The sequence below is a fragment of the Pleurodeles waltl genome, chromosome 3_1 (assembly GCF_031143425.1).
Source record: "Pleurodeles waltl isolate 20211129_DDA chromosome 3_1, aPleWal1.hap1.20221129, whole genome shotgun sequence".
In the NCBI taxonomy this organism is placed as follows: domain Eukaryota; kingdom Metazoa; phylum Chordata; class Amphibia; order Caudata; family Salamandridae; genus Pleurodeles; species Pleurodeles waltl.
Genome location: NC_090440.1, coordinates 1,352,524,972 through 1,352,539,479, shown reverse-complemented (window position 1 = coordinate 1,352,539,479; position 14,508 = coordinate 1,352,524,972). Strand labels below are relative to the sequence as shown.

The 14,508-nt window shown below is 43.0% G+C and overlaps 1 long non-coding RNA gene across 1 annotated transcript in view; it reads left to right on the top strand.

Moving 5' to 3' along the window:
• The window catches only part of LOC138283356 (uncharacterized), a 38,503-nt gene extending 24,914 nt beyond the window's left edge, over positions 1-13,589 (top strand). Inside the window, exons 2-4 of the long non-coding RNA XR_011201213.1 lie at positions 6,272-6,433; positions 12,579-12,610; positions 13,283-13,589. This is a non-coding gene — a long non-coding RNA (uncharacterized lncRNA). The remainder of the gene's footprint in view (positions 1-6,271; positions 6,434-12,578; positions 12,611-13,282) is intronic.
• The last annotated feature ends 919 nt before the right edge of the window (positions 13,590-14,508 follow it).

Here is a 14,508-nt window from a genome sequence, read left to right as displayed (position 1 = left end):
CCACTGTATGTCACTCTATGCCACTCCTCTCTACGCCACTCTACTCTGCGCAACTCCATGCCACCTTTCAAACTTCTACTCTATGTCACTCTACTCTACCTCACACTACTTTATGCCTTTTTGTTCCACTCCACCCCATTCAATACCACTCTACTCTATGCCACTCCATTCTAGACCAATCTACTCTATACCACTCTACTCTGTGCCACGGTACTCTGAGTCACTCTACTCTATGCCTCTTTAAGGCAGGCACTCCAATCTATGCCACTCCAGCCCCAGGATACTCTCACAGGTGATATTGCTCTTTAGAAACACACATAATACTGTACTCCACTCCACACAATGCCACCCTATGCCACTCCACTTCATCCCGCTCTATGCCACTCTACCCTATGCTACTCTACTGTACACCACTCCATTCGGTGCCAATCTACTCTATGCCACTTAACGCCAATCTACTCTGCACCACTCTCCCCTACACCACTGTACTCTAAGCCACTCTATGCCCCTCTGCTCTCTTCTACACTACTCTATGCCACTCTGCGCCCCTCTACTCTATGCCACTCTACTGTACATCACTCCACTCTATGCCACTACACTGTACACCACTACTCTATATTGTATGCCACTCCATTCCATGCCATGCCACTCCACTCTACATCACTCCACTCTATGCCACTCAACTTTACGCCACTCTTAACAACACCAGTATATGCCAGTCTAGTTTGTGCCACTCTACTATCCACCATTTTAATCAACACCAATCTCTGCCACTCCACTCTAGGCCTCTTTACTCTACACCACTCTACCATATGCCACTCTACTGTGTGCCACCTCATACCACTACACTCTGTCACTCCACTCTACACCACTCCATTCCACTCTACGCCATCCCATGTCACTCCCCTCTATTCTACGTCACTCCTCTCTACACCACTCCATTCTATGCTACTCTATGCCACTCTGCTCCATGCCACTTTATGCCTCTCTCCTTTATGCCATGTCACTAACGTTTAACCATGTTGAACAGCAGGCACCGCTGTACAACATGGCTAAAAGACATTTGCAAAACTGATAACTCTTATTTAGACAAGACATATTGGCTTTACAAATGCTTGTTGCATATGCAAGCACCCCAGAGACTTCTGTTGGGACCTCTCATGTGCCAGGAGACAATGCAATCTTAAATTGGGAGGCTCTTCTGCTCCAGACATAGCCACAAGGAAGAGACTGTGCAGCTGTTTCTACTTCCCCAGGCTTAGACAAACCCTCCTGACCAAACTACATAGAGACCACCCCAAACACACCAAGATAATCCTCGGGAATATAGGTGATGTGGCCCACAGGGAAATAAACACGAGTCCCAGTGGATGGCTAGAAATGCTTCCAGTGCCCACACACTGGAATCCCATGGTTGTGGCAAGAGGAATGAAGGCAGAAAATAAATTTGGAAACACACTACACGGTTGCCAATTTATTGCTGCTGCTGCACTTTGGAGCCCACTTCTCTAAAAATGCTGAATATACTTAACTTCCCTCATCACCAGTAGTTCTTACTGTTTGGGCTATTTTGGATGAGGATTTTAGAACTGGCTGTAGCACCACACTCTTCAAGGACAGGGAAGAGCAGAGATCACGCTCAAGGTCCTTTTGGGGCAACCAGATGCAAGGTATTGAGAGTTTCAAGGCTTTAGAGGGATCACACCATTATTTCTTATTTATAAGTCTTCTCCTCACCATGGCTCTTGCAGTGTTGATGTAGAGATAGTTCTTGAATTCTCAGACAGCAAGACACCTGGGCTGTGATCTCCTCTTTTGGACAGCTTACCCCTGCAGGGGCACACTTTGGTGCCACTTAGCACTTCTTCTACAATAGATGACACCCTCTATCAAAAGCAGAGTCGAGCAGCTCTTTGAGCAGAGTTCAGAATGACCTACTCTGGCTCTGACTTGGCAAGACTGCATCCCTGGAGCTAGATGTAACTTCTAGAGCCCCTCTCTGTTTTTGGTAATGTTTTTTAGGGTGTTGTTCAGTTTCATCAGGCTGTCCCAGCCATATTTTTAGGGTCAAGCTTGTGTAGCAAGCGCTTGTGCATACGTATCGCTTGCGAGACACTGTAATAGTTAGAAAAGGGCTTGGAGCCCTGCCCATGTCACGTCAGTGTCTTTAATTGGTTCGTGGGCTTGCCTTTTAAAATCAGCTTGCTTTCATTAGTGGAAGTCATGCCTTTTCCGTTAGTTAGCCCTCCTTGAGCACAGCGACCAAGTACTGAAAACATACAAAGCTTGCTGTTTTCCATCCGGTTTGTGGACTACTTTTTCCCTTTTTTCACAGTGCGATCTCGCTTGTTAGCAGCATGATCACGCTCGTTTTTTTCCATTAAATGAGGCAAGAAAAATCCGGTTGTGAGTTTTCAACTGCTAATAGCTCTAACTCAGAGAAATGCGAGACCCCTTGCATTGCAAATGCTTGTTTTGATTTGAAGCATCAGCAAGAAGAGAGGTGAAGCAGGATATGCACTGAAAGGGCATGTGAAAGAAAGGCAAAAAAAGAGGGTGAGGCATCCCTCCCAGAAAATACACAACTTGTCTCAGTGACACTTCTGGAGAAAGGGAAGTGGACGATCTCGTACGGGCATTTACACTTCAACGTGAGGCCGCTTTCGAGCTAGTGGGACACCCTCACTTCAAAGGGGAAGACGAAAACTTTATAGAGCCTTTCCTCAATCAGCAAAGAATCTGTGCCGGCTCAACTCCAGTCACTTTTTTGTCAGTCATCCACACATACAAGTTTCAAAATGGATTATTGTCCGATTATAGTACAGAAAACTTGTTTAGGGACATATGCGCTCCACTAAATGGAAAGGTAGATGTTGGAGGGTGATTGTGACCTCAGAAACACCCATTCTGCACGCTGTTTTTTCTGGGTGGCCCAGTGCTGTCCAAATGGGGCCTGGCACCTTCCAACATTCTTTGGAACCAGGTAATGAATGGGTCAGATAACTAATTCACTGAATTTACTAATGATTGCCAAAATGTGTTTATCAACTGCCTTGTTATCTATTACACTGGCGAGTGTTTACATAAAATATGTTATGTGTAGTTTATGTAGGCCGTGAAATTATACGCATACATAAACTGTAGGAATACTTCATAGTATTGAATGTTTTATGGTGGAGGTGCGCATGTGTCCTTTCTAGGTTTGCAAGTAGTTATGTTGCATCTACAATGGGGTGATGTGAGCAAGAACTTTCTTAATGATGCTGTCAAATGGTAACAACGGTTACTGGGATATGCTTAAATGTCACACTGCTTGACGATCGCTTGTAAAGGAGTAAAGCACTGGGCTTACTTTTTGCAACAAGGCAGGTATCTGCCACCTCTTTGAAAGATAAAGTGCCCCTCGAAAGACTGTGACAAGCCACATTCCTTTAGAGTACATTTTAAAAATTGTTTCTTTCTACAGGTTTACATCCACAGATTGCATGGTATTGCAGAATGTTCCGCCTAATATTTTCCAGAAATCCGCGCTTAATTTAACGTTGAGGGTCGGTGCCAGTCAGAGGGCTGAATACTAAGCGTAGGCTAGAATTCATCTCATGCCTCTTTAATCACCAGACAGCCGCTGCCATTTATCGCACTCTTGCAGGTTCAGTGGTTTCTCCCTTTGTGAGAGTTTTTCTGTCTTTCTCTTTCTTCTTCATTTTTTGTGTGTTTTCCCTCTCTTCCTCTTGGGAAATGTCTGATGGTGAAAAATAAATGCTACTCTCTAAACACGAGTGTTGCTAAGCCTCACCGACAACCACTGGCTCAAATTAAGCACTGTCTAAAACCCCCCATGAAAAAATGACATTGACTTGAATTAAAACAAATTCTCTCCTTTATTTATTTTGAATCGTCCTCTTCTTCTCTCCTACCTTCTGCATGCCTCTTGTGTATATAGACTACCCTAAATCACATGCCTGTCTTAATCCCTCTGTGTTCGAAACCAAATGCCTGCAACCTAACAATATAGTAATTCCATCAACCATGTGCTTCTCACTTTACCTTCTCTAATGTTCACATTTAAGTCATTAGTGACCCCAAAGAAAGTGGAGTAAATTCATGGTATGTTTTCATTGAAAGCACAAAACTAATCCTAATAACTGATGGATTGACTCCCATCTTTGGGCTACCTGGTAGCGTGCTACTCGCCAAAAAGCTTTTCAATGCCTCTTCAGGGACAGTAAGTGCTCTATGAATGCAAATTCAATGCAATCCAACAAACACACTCTACACACACCTATCACACATGCAGAGCAAAAATGCATCTCCCACATTAATAGAGAGAAGGACTGAGTTGAGGGTGATTAGATAGACATTTTCACAGACAAGACAGGCAGCCATCTTCGCTTTTGAAAGTGAAAAGTACAAAGGGCCCATTCCTTCCCTCTATATTCAATGTTGCCACCTCTACCAATGTCTCTCAGTCCAATGAGAAGACAGAAGTCACCCTGCAAAGAAAGGGTAAGTTATCTGAGATTCACATTCTGGCTCTCAGCTATTACACTGCAACCACTAAGCGAACAAGCATGATTTTTGTGTTAGCTGAGTAAAAAAATAAAAAATGTGAAGAGACAGACATGACTTTGCCAGTGACGTAAGGAAACTTGAGGGGGCCCACCTGCAAAATACCTGGATTGGGGATTCTCCCCTCAGACCCAGTCAGGGCCCAGCCGCCCTTGCACAGTGTATTGTGCTGAGGGCCATTACCCCCTACTCCACCATACACACACACCGCAGAGGCTGTGGGGGACTTTGTTATGCCACTGGACTTTGCTAGTAGTCAAATAGAAAGCAGGGGAAGTCTTTCTACAGAGCAATACAGGGGACATTTCCAGTCGTGGCTGGCGACTTGGAAAAAAGGCGGGGCGGGGGTGATAAAACAAACATAATAAATAAATAAATAAAAACGTACCTGAACATCGCCGCCGCTCTTTGCTGCTCTCCGCTGTACTGCAGGCTCCAAGTCTGCCCTGCAGCCAATCATGACACTGCTCAAAGCAGCGTTATGATTGGTTGGAGCATCCTGGCTGGGAACTCCAATGCAGGCTGGTGGCCTGGGATGGGTCTCTCCAACTCGGCAACACAGTGCCGGGATGGAGAGAGCTTTTGTGCACATATGTGTTTGGCCGGCCCGAGATGGCTGGCCAAACATACATGCGCACTGAGGGGAGTGCTCTGTGCACTCCCCTCACTGCTCGCCAACCCCATGGCCCTGTCTCATTTAAAAAGAAGACGATAGTAAACATAGTTTATTATCGTTTTCTTTTTAAAGGTTTGCAGCTGCTGGCGGGGGTGGTTGGAGCCCATGTCACATTTTTATCCTCTGAGGAGAAAACATGAGTTTCATCCGCAATAAATGTACTGGTTGTATTAACCCGCACGTAGAATAATGGCTGGAATTAAGCACAAGGATAAGACAGGGAGTGGCTGTGCAAGGGGTGAACTGATAGTGTGAGCAGTGGGCACCCAGTGAAAACATTTTCATGCAAAATCTGTGATCTGAGGTTTTGGAGACTCTAATTCTTAAGGTTATTGGTGGCTCCTGCTGCAACAATGATACATTCAAGCATGGGCTGTGCAAAAAGTTATTATTCAACGGTAACCGTAGCTACCGAATTATTGTCTTATTCCTGATTCATGATCCTCAACCCATTTAGGTCTGTGTTTTTCTTTGTGAATAATCCTGTTGGAGTCCTGGTTGTAGTGACATTTCTCACAGTACTGGACTCAGGCTTTTAAGCAACATTGCAAGTTTCTTAGCCACATCTTCATAATTAGTTTGGCAAATAAACCCAAATCCTCAGCAAGGAGTGCCATGCCCTTATTCCAAAGCTACGTTAACATGTCTTTTTGACTTGCATTTTCTCCAAGCATCATACATTTTATACCAAAGCAGAAAGGAGCAGTTGTGCCAAAGTGTACACTAGGTCAGGGTAAAGGATTGCATCAGTTTTCAGGCAGCTTCAGATAGAAACATTATCAACATATTACTGAAGGTTTAGCAGTAAGGCTCGTTGAAGGTCCGTAGTAAATTGCAACTATAAATTGGAAGTGTGCAGATAGCTACGTAGTCACCTTGTTGAGGTTCCTGCTTGCGTGCAAATCCACTGTGTCGCTATTTTTTTAAACTGTTATTAATGAAAAATTCGTTGGGAATTTGAATGTTGGGGGCATTTTTAAGGACCATTTTAAGTTGTTTTTAGTATTTGTATTTACTGTGTTTCAGGCTTTTTACTGGCAGATTGCACTTTGCTTCACTTCCTTCTTTACCAGGAAGCATCTCTAGAGCCACGATTTTGGTGCCGGACACTCTAGACTTTCCTTGGGGAATCCTATTTGAACCCGCTAATACTGCGGAACAGCAGCGGGTAGCCTTGCAGTCACCTTGGTAAGGTTCCTGCTTGCGTACAAATCCACTGTGTCGCAATTTTTTAAACTATTATTAATGCATAAATTTGTTTGGAATTCGAATTTGGGTGGCATTTTTAAGGACCATTTTAAATTGTCTTTAGTATTTGTATTCATTGTGTTTCAGGCTTTTAACTGGTACATTGCACTTTGCCTCACTTCCTGCTTTACCAGGAAACATCTCTAGAGCGACCATTTTGGTGCTAGTCTTTTCTTGGGGAATCCTACTTGAACCCACTAATGACGTGAATGCACAGAGGATTCTATGTCAGGACCGGAAGCTCCGATTATGCTTCTCAGTATTTACTACGCCAAAACATCAGCCAATGGAAAAGTATAAAAACAGAAAAAACACTATAAACCTAAGCCTTTGAACCATGCCTTTCATCTAATCCACCAATAGTAGTCCAACACAGTCTATAAAATAGAGAGGCACCATCTGACTTCTTCTTTCTTTGCTGCTCCGCAGTCAAGATAAGTGCCTCTCTATTTTACACATAAAGTTCATAGTTTTGTATTAATAGTTTGGTAATAGTCTTATTATTGTGCATAAGTGGGCCGCTTAGGTGGGTTCACTGTAATAGGTGCCGATCTGTTGTGCGCGGTCTTTCCGACTCACGCATTTCGGTGTGTGTTGCATCTGCATCCAAGTTTCTTCCCCTTCCCTAAGTTCCCCTCGGTAAGCTGTTTTCCACAGCTCCCGATGGAAAATATTCCGCTCCGTTCTGGGCTAACCCAGCCTCCGCAGAGGTCAGAAACTTCCATTTAGGTTAGAAGGAGCGCTCGGCAAGTCAGGCAACTCATTGCCTGACTTCCGGCACGTCTTCTATTGGTGAATCCGCAACCGAGAAGCGCGACGTAGCCCAATTGGCTATGCGCGCGCCCGACCTGTGGAGGGGGAGTGACGTTTTGTCGACTGTCCTCCTCATACGTCGGCAGACGCCCATCCCAGGCTGCAATGACGGGGTTTTTGATGCAGACAGCTAAAAAACATAATCATTGACATAATTTTTTCTCTTATAATTCTCTAGTCATCCCTCGTTTAGGGGATAATTTTGGGAAACTGTTGTTCTGCTGGTGCAGCTTCACCCCCCTTCTTGACTCCCGACCAAAGAAGGCCGGAGCTGTAATAATAATATCTGAATTGAGTATCTAATTAGTCCTTTAGATCCCCAGACTGTTAATTTGTCTTTCTTGGGAGAACCTTTGTTTCCCTTTGGGACTGGTTCTGTGATAGTCATTATCATGTCTGATTATGAGTCTTATGATCAAGGACTGGAAATGTATGGTCCTTATGAGGATAAAGATTACTACTTTGAGCCCTGTCTTGAACAGGTCATTAACTCATCAGTAAAAAAGTCACTGGATAAGGTTATTTCTTCAGCCCTGCAACCACTGTCCAAACATCTAGATTAAATATCAGGACCTGTTGCTCCCTCTTGTCCTTCTGGGGTTCTGGGGATCTCTCTTCTCCATCTATCCCTATCTTTGAGCAACCTTGGCCCCATTCTATCAACTGGCCAACATTTCCCTTCCCTCTCTTCCTGAGCATGCATATGCGGCTGCATCTGCCCCTCCTCAGCCTATTTCTGTAACCCTATCTCCGCCCTCGGATTTGGAATTCGATTCTTCTGATTCTTCACATGAATCCCGTAAAGCTCGTAAGCACGCGAAGAAGCGCTAGCAGTCCTCCCATGCTGCTCCCTCTCCTTTCACTTTTGAACCCTCTGATATGATTAATCCCAGATCTTCGGATTGAGCCTTAGCCCCTGCAGTGGTGGATTATATGCAGTTGCATATTAGGAAAGAGTTTGAAAAAGAAGTCAGAACCAAATTAAAATCCGAGTGTCCTCATCCTGACCTTCTCCATAAAACCGCTGTCACCCTGGAAATCAATAATACTATGGTGACATTCCTTAAAAACATAATAAAGACCCTAAAAAGGGTTAGATAGAGCTCTGAGGGCTTGTCAAGCAAACTCCTTGATGTTTTGGGCTCATTAGTTAAGATTCTAGAATTAGCTCTTCAAGTTCATAAACTGGGGCCGCTATCCACCCAGAGGTTCTGGCAGGAAGGACTCAATGGGCTTTTTGTTTTTTGGGTAATGCGAACTGTGCCTGGCCTCTGAAAAAAGGAAATCAGTCTTGCTTCGCATTGACCCTCAATTGGTGGATTTGGCGTCTGCTGAAGCGGGACCCTTGTCTGAAGGTCAATTATTTGGGGATCGCTTTGAATAGGATATTGCTAAATTTGTGATTAACCTTCACTTCCCTGGATAAGTCTCAATCATCCCTCAAATGCATGTTGAACTCCCTTTCTTTTTGAAAGGACCAGTTGTTTTTGTGGATGTTTGACTGTCTGGGGATACCAACAAGGTCCTTCAAGGGGAGCCTTCTCCAGACATAGGAATTATACCCAAGACCCTTCTCAAGTGGGTTTCTATCTATCCAGATCCAGAGTGTCACGAAGTCGCAACCTCCAAGGCTCTGGCAGAGGTTACAGAGCCATTGACAACACCCCCACGGGTAACAAATCTTCTTTCCCCTTCTCTTCCTCTAGGGGGCAGACTCAAACATTTTGTTCAAAACTGGTCAAACATTTCATCAGATGTATGGGTTCTGAAAACGGTACAAGGCTATGCCATCAAACTAATTTCCAATCCTCTGCAACCTTCTCCTCCTCCTCCTCCTATCCCTTTTTCCCAAATAGACAAATCCTTTATCGACTGCCAAATTACACAGTTGCTAACAAAACAAGCTATTGCCCTAACTTCCAAACGCCCAAGGGGTTTCTGCAGCAATGTATTTCTAGTCCAAAAGAAAGGAGGCAGTCAGAGGTTAGTTCTCAAACTTCCAAATTTCAAACCTTTCATAGTCTACCACCACTTCAAGATGGAAGGTATACATCTCTTGAGGGATCTCCTTCAGGACAAAGACTGGATGGTCCGTCTCAAACTCAAGGATGCCTATTTAATGGTTCCCATTGCCCCTTCCCACAGAAGGTTTCTACAATTCCATTAGAGGGACAATTGGTAAAAATATCTGACCCTCCCATCTGGCATTTCCTCGGCTCCATGGGTGTTCACCAAACTGCTGAAACCTGTGGTGGAACACGTGCAGGGGAGGGGAATTTGCATGATCATTTATCTAGACTATATGATTCTTTTAGCACAAGATCAATCTCTGTTGTTAACTCACCTGTCATGGGTTGTTTCTCTTCTTCAAAATCTGGGATTTGTGATCAATCACAAAAAATCTTCCATGATTCTGTCCCAGGAAATGGAATTCTTGGGGTTCCAGGTAGGTTAAGTCAAGGCTCAATTGCTGCTTCCCTCTCAGAAAATGAAAACGATCAAGAGAGAATTGAAAGTGACATTATCAAATCAGACGGTCTCTTTGAGGTCCCCACCTCGGATTGTGGGACTGCTTGCTTCCTCGAAGCAGGCGGTTTTTCCAGGGCCTTTGCATTACAGAGTCTTACAGAGTTTGAAGATTCACTACCTTCAACAGGGTCTTTCCTACGATCATCTGATTCCTCCTTCTCTCGAAGCCCGAGGGGAACTTCAATGGTGGCTTCTGCACATGGAAGTCTGGAACGTCAGAGCCATTTTTGGAGCTTCACTGGAAATAGTGATAGAGTCAGATGCCAGTCGTTGGGTCAGGGAGCGAGATGCAGTTTTCGACAGGAGGTCGGTGGTCATCAGAGGAACTACATCTCCACATAAATTGGGACTCTTAGTGGGTTCTTTTGCCATCAGGTCACTCTCCCCACTCGAGCAATTGTTGCACTCTCTTGAGGACGGACAATGTGTCTGCGGTATGGTACATCAACCGCTTAGGAGGGACAAAGTGACGCCTTTTGGTGTCATTTCTGCCTATCACAAAGGATCGTGGTGACAGCGGAATTCCTTGCAGGGAAAAACAATCAAGTGGCAGACTGGAACTCTGGTTTCTGAAGGATTCCAGCGACTGTAAGCTTCGTCCTTTTGTTTTTCAGAAGATAATGCTCTTGCCTGGTCTTTGTCAAGTGGATCTGTGTGAATCTCGTCCCAATTTTCAGAATCCAAGATTTTTCATCTGGAGACCGGATCCGTCAGCTCTGGCAATGGATGCGTTTCTACAAGACTGGTAAACTCAAATGAATGATGCCTTAACTCTGTTTGCCATGGTTTTGAGAGTAGCGGTGCTCACGAGGCACCAATCGGCATCTTTGGTTCTCATCACTCTAATGTGGAAGAGTCATCCGTGCTTTCCATCTCTTCTGGAGCTGTCCATTGCTCTTTCCCTGCATCTCCCGCTCTTCCCAAATCTCCTCTGGGACCCAATGGGATCCTGCTACCCCCTTTTGCTAGCAGGTCATCTGACCTTTATGGCCTGAAAGATATCGGGAGACATATCCAGTTGCAAGGCCTTTTGTCTTCAGCTGCCTCTTTTATACAACAATTACAATATGCACAGGGTAACCCAATAATAATCCGAAGGACCTGGGTTAATCATATTACAAAACTACATTGGTCCATCCAGAGAAAATTTTCTCATCAGTGGTGTTCCAGTGATGGTCCATACACAATGACAACTATATTCCAAACATGCAACATAACATAACATAACAAAAAGCCATTAACAATACATAAATTACTCCATATAGAAAAATATACACTTTTAATTATTCCCTATACATTTATAAAAAATCCTACCATATCAAAACAGAAAAAAGGACAGAAAGAGTGCAAAAGTAGAGCGCTCATGATTAGAAACATAGAAATTGACAACCAATCTCCCACATATCCACTAACACATCGAATCAAGAAGCCTGTTGGTTGACCATTTACATAATTAGGTCAAACTCATTTTATCCGGGTTATATTCCCCTTATCAATACTGTCCTCCACTTGATTCCGCAAACCAATCCAGGCTAAAACAATATCGTCGACGTTTCGACCCAATAACAATACTGGGGCCAATTCCGGGCTCCAGAGTGGGTCTTCATCAGGACTCAAAGGTAGGAAACATATATAAGGAGAAACCAGCTCCAACTTCCAATATACACCTTTTCAGGCAGATTCCCAAGTTTCCTCAAATCCACAGTACTTCAAGGATGGAAGTTTCTGTTTAGTGTGGAGACGAACAATAAACTCTGAAGATACGCTGGCTGGGATCCCAAGGAGTAAACTGAACTAGGGGTGACGGATGTATCCCTCTATCCATATGAGGAATATGATGGATACGGAGGAGATTTACATACTGTGGATTTGAGGAAACTTGGGAATTGGTTCAAATGTCGACGATAATGTTTTAGCCTGGATTGCTGTACGGAGTCAAGTGGAGGACAATATTGATAAGGGGTATATAACCTGGATAAAATGAGTTTGACTTAAGTATGTAAATGGTCAACCAACAGGCTTCTTAATTCGATGTGTTAGTGGCTATGTGGGAGATTGGTTGTCTATTTCTATGTTTCTAATCACAAGCACTTTACTTTTCCACTCTTTATGTCCTTATTCTGTTTTGATATGGTAGGATTTTTTTATAAACGTATAGGGAATAATTAAAAGTGTATATTTTCTATAGGGAGTAATTTATGTATTCTTAATGATTTTTGGTATGTTATGCTACATGTTTGGAATATAGTTGTCTTTGTGTATGGACAATCACTGGAAAACAACTGATGAGAAAATTGTCTCCGGATGGACCAATATAGTCTTTTATACAACAAGCTTGGGCTCCATCCACCTGTAAAAGATAGTCTTTGGAATGGAGAAAGTGGGTGGGTTGGTGCCTTCGAGGGGAAGTGGATCCCGTGGGATCCGAAATCAAAGACATTATAAATTTCCTGTTGGAATGTACAGAAACAGGCTTATTTTACAGGTCAGTAAATAATTTTAGATCAGCTATTTCTACATTTCATGAATGGATAAATAATATACCAGTGGGTCACGATCCTTTGGTATGTAAATTGCTGAAAGGTTTTAGGGTGGCTAATCCACCCAAACCACTTTACTCGCAACTATGGGATGTAAATATTGTGTTATCCTTTTTTAAATGTTTGCCCTGACAATCATCTGTTAACAATGAAGCAACTACATGCAAAATTACTATGTTGTTGTGTTTAATCTCATGCTGCAGAGCTTCTGATGCGAGAGCTTTAGATTTAGCAGGTAGGTTATTTTCTCCTTCTGGAGTTTCATTTCTTATCTCTAGACGCACTAAACACATGTCTACTTCTGTTGATTATCCTGCGTTTCGTGATAAAGAAAGTCTTTGTATGATTAGGTGTTTAAAGGTATTTGAGGAATGTACAACTAGTTGTAGAACGAACCCTCTCGGACCACTCGTCATATCAATTCAGAAACTTTTTCGCCCAGTCTCAGATGCCACTTTGGCCCACTGGGTTCGGTGGGTGATGTCAGAAGTAGGCACCAATGTATCTTTGTATGGTGCTCATTCCACCAGAGGAGCTATGGTGTTAAAAACGTTTCTTTTGGGTTCTAGAGGGGAAGACATTCTTTGAGTTGCCGATCGGTCAAGTGATTCCCTGTTTAAAATGTTTTATTATAAACCAGTTGTACACGTTTCTTCTTTAGTTGTGGATCAGCTTTGAACCAGCATATTCGGAGCCTCCGGTCCTGACATAGAATACAACATTTTCTAGCTTTGCAACAAGAATTTTAGATTCTATTAAGGACACAGAGTAGAGGATTATCTCATCTATTTGGACAAATGTTTTTGATTGATGTTTAATGCTTATATTGCATTATTCTGTTATGTAAACCTGCCCTTGATTTTATATGTTGGAGTGGAATTGAAACTCATATCTTCTTATCTTTCAGGAACTGATTCCAAACAGGTGTAAGGATTTCTGGACCACCCGTTTTCCGTTGATTGCAGGACTTGGTGATAAGTTATTTTTGTATTGAAGTTATCCATGAGGACCATGACCGGAACTGTTCATCTGAGAGTGGTATTGGACTTGTTTGCAAAGAAAGAGGAAGTCGGATGGTGCCTCCCTATGTTAGAGACTGTGTTGGGCTGCTATTGGTAGATTAGACAAGAGGCGTGGTTCAAAGCCTCAGGGTATAGTGTGTTTTCTGTTTTTACTGTTTTTCTATAGGCTGCTGTTTTGGAGTAGTAAAGACTGGGAAGCATATTCCTCGCCTCTTTGTTCTTAATAGAATCTAAAATTCTTGACGCAAACCTAGAAAAATTTGTATTGGCTCGTAGTCACCTTGAAGAAGTCTCTGCTTGCGTGCAAATCCACTGTGTCACTATATTTTTAAACTGTTATTAATGCAAAATGTCTTGGGAATTTGAAAGCTGTGACATTTTTAAGGACCATTTTAAATTGTTTTTAGTATTTGTATTCAGCTTTTTATTGACACATAACACTTTGCCTCACTTCCTTCTTTACCAGGAAGCATCTCTAGAACCACCATTTTGGTGCTGAGCACTCTAGACTTTTCTTACGGAATCCTATTTGTACCCACTAATACCCCGGATGAGCATTAGGTAGCCTTGTGGTAACCTTGTTGAGGTCTCTGTTTGCGTGCAAATCCACAGTGTTGATATTTTCTTTAACTGTTATTAATGCACAATTTGTTGGGAATTTGAATGCGGGTGGCATTTTTTAGGACCATTTTTTGTCTTTAGTATTTGTATCACTGTGTTTCAGGCTTTTTAGTGGCACATTGCACTTTGCCTCACTTCCATCTTTTCAGGGAAGCATCTCTAGAGCTGCCATTTTGGTGCTGGAAGTTCAAGTCTTTTCTTGGGAAATGCTATTTGAACCCGCTACTGACTTGGATGCACAGTGGACACCTCGTGGTCACCTTGTTTACGTCTCTGCTTGCGTGCAAATCCACTGTGTCACTATTTTTTTTTAACTGTTATTAATGCAAAATTAATTGGGAATTTAAAAGTTGGGGCATTTTTAAGGACCATTTTAAATTGTCTTTAGTATTTGTATTCAGCCTTTTATTGGCACATTACAGTTTGTCTCACTTCCTGCTTTACCAGGAAGCATCTATAGAGCTGCCATTTTGGTGCTGGGCTAGTCTTT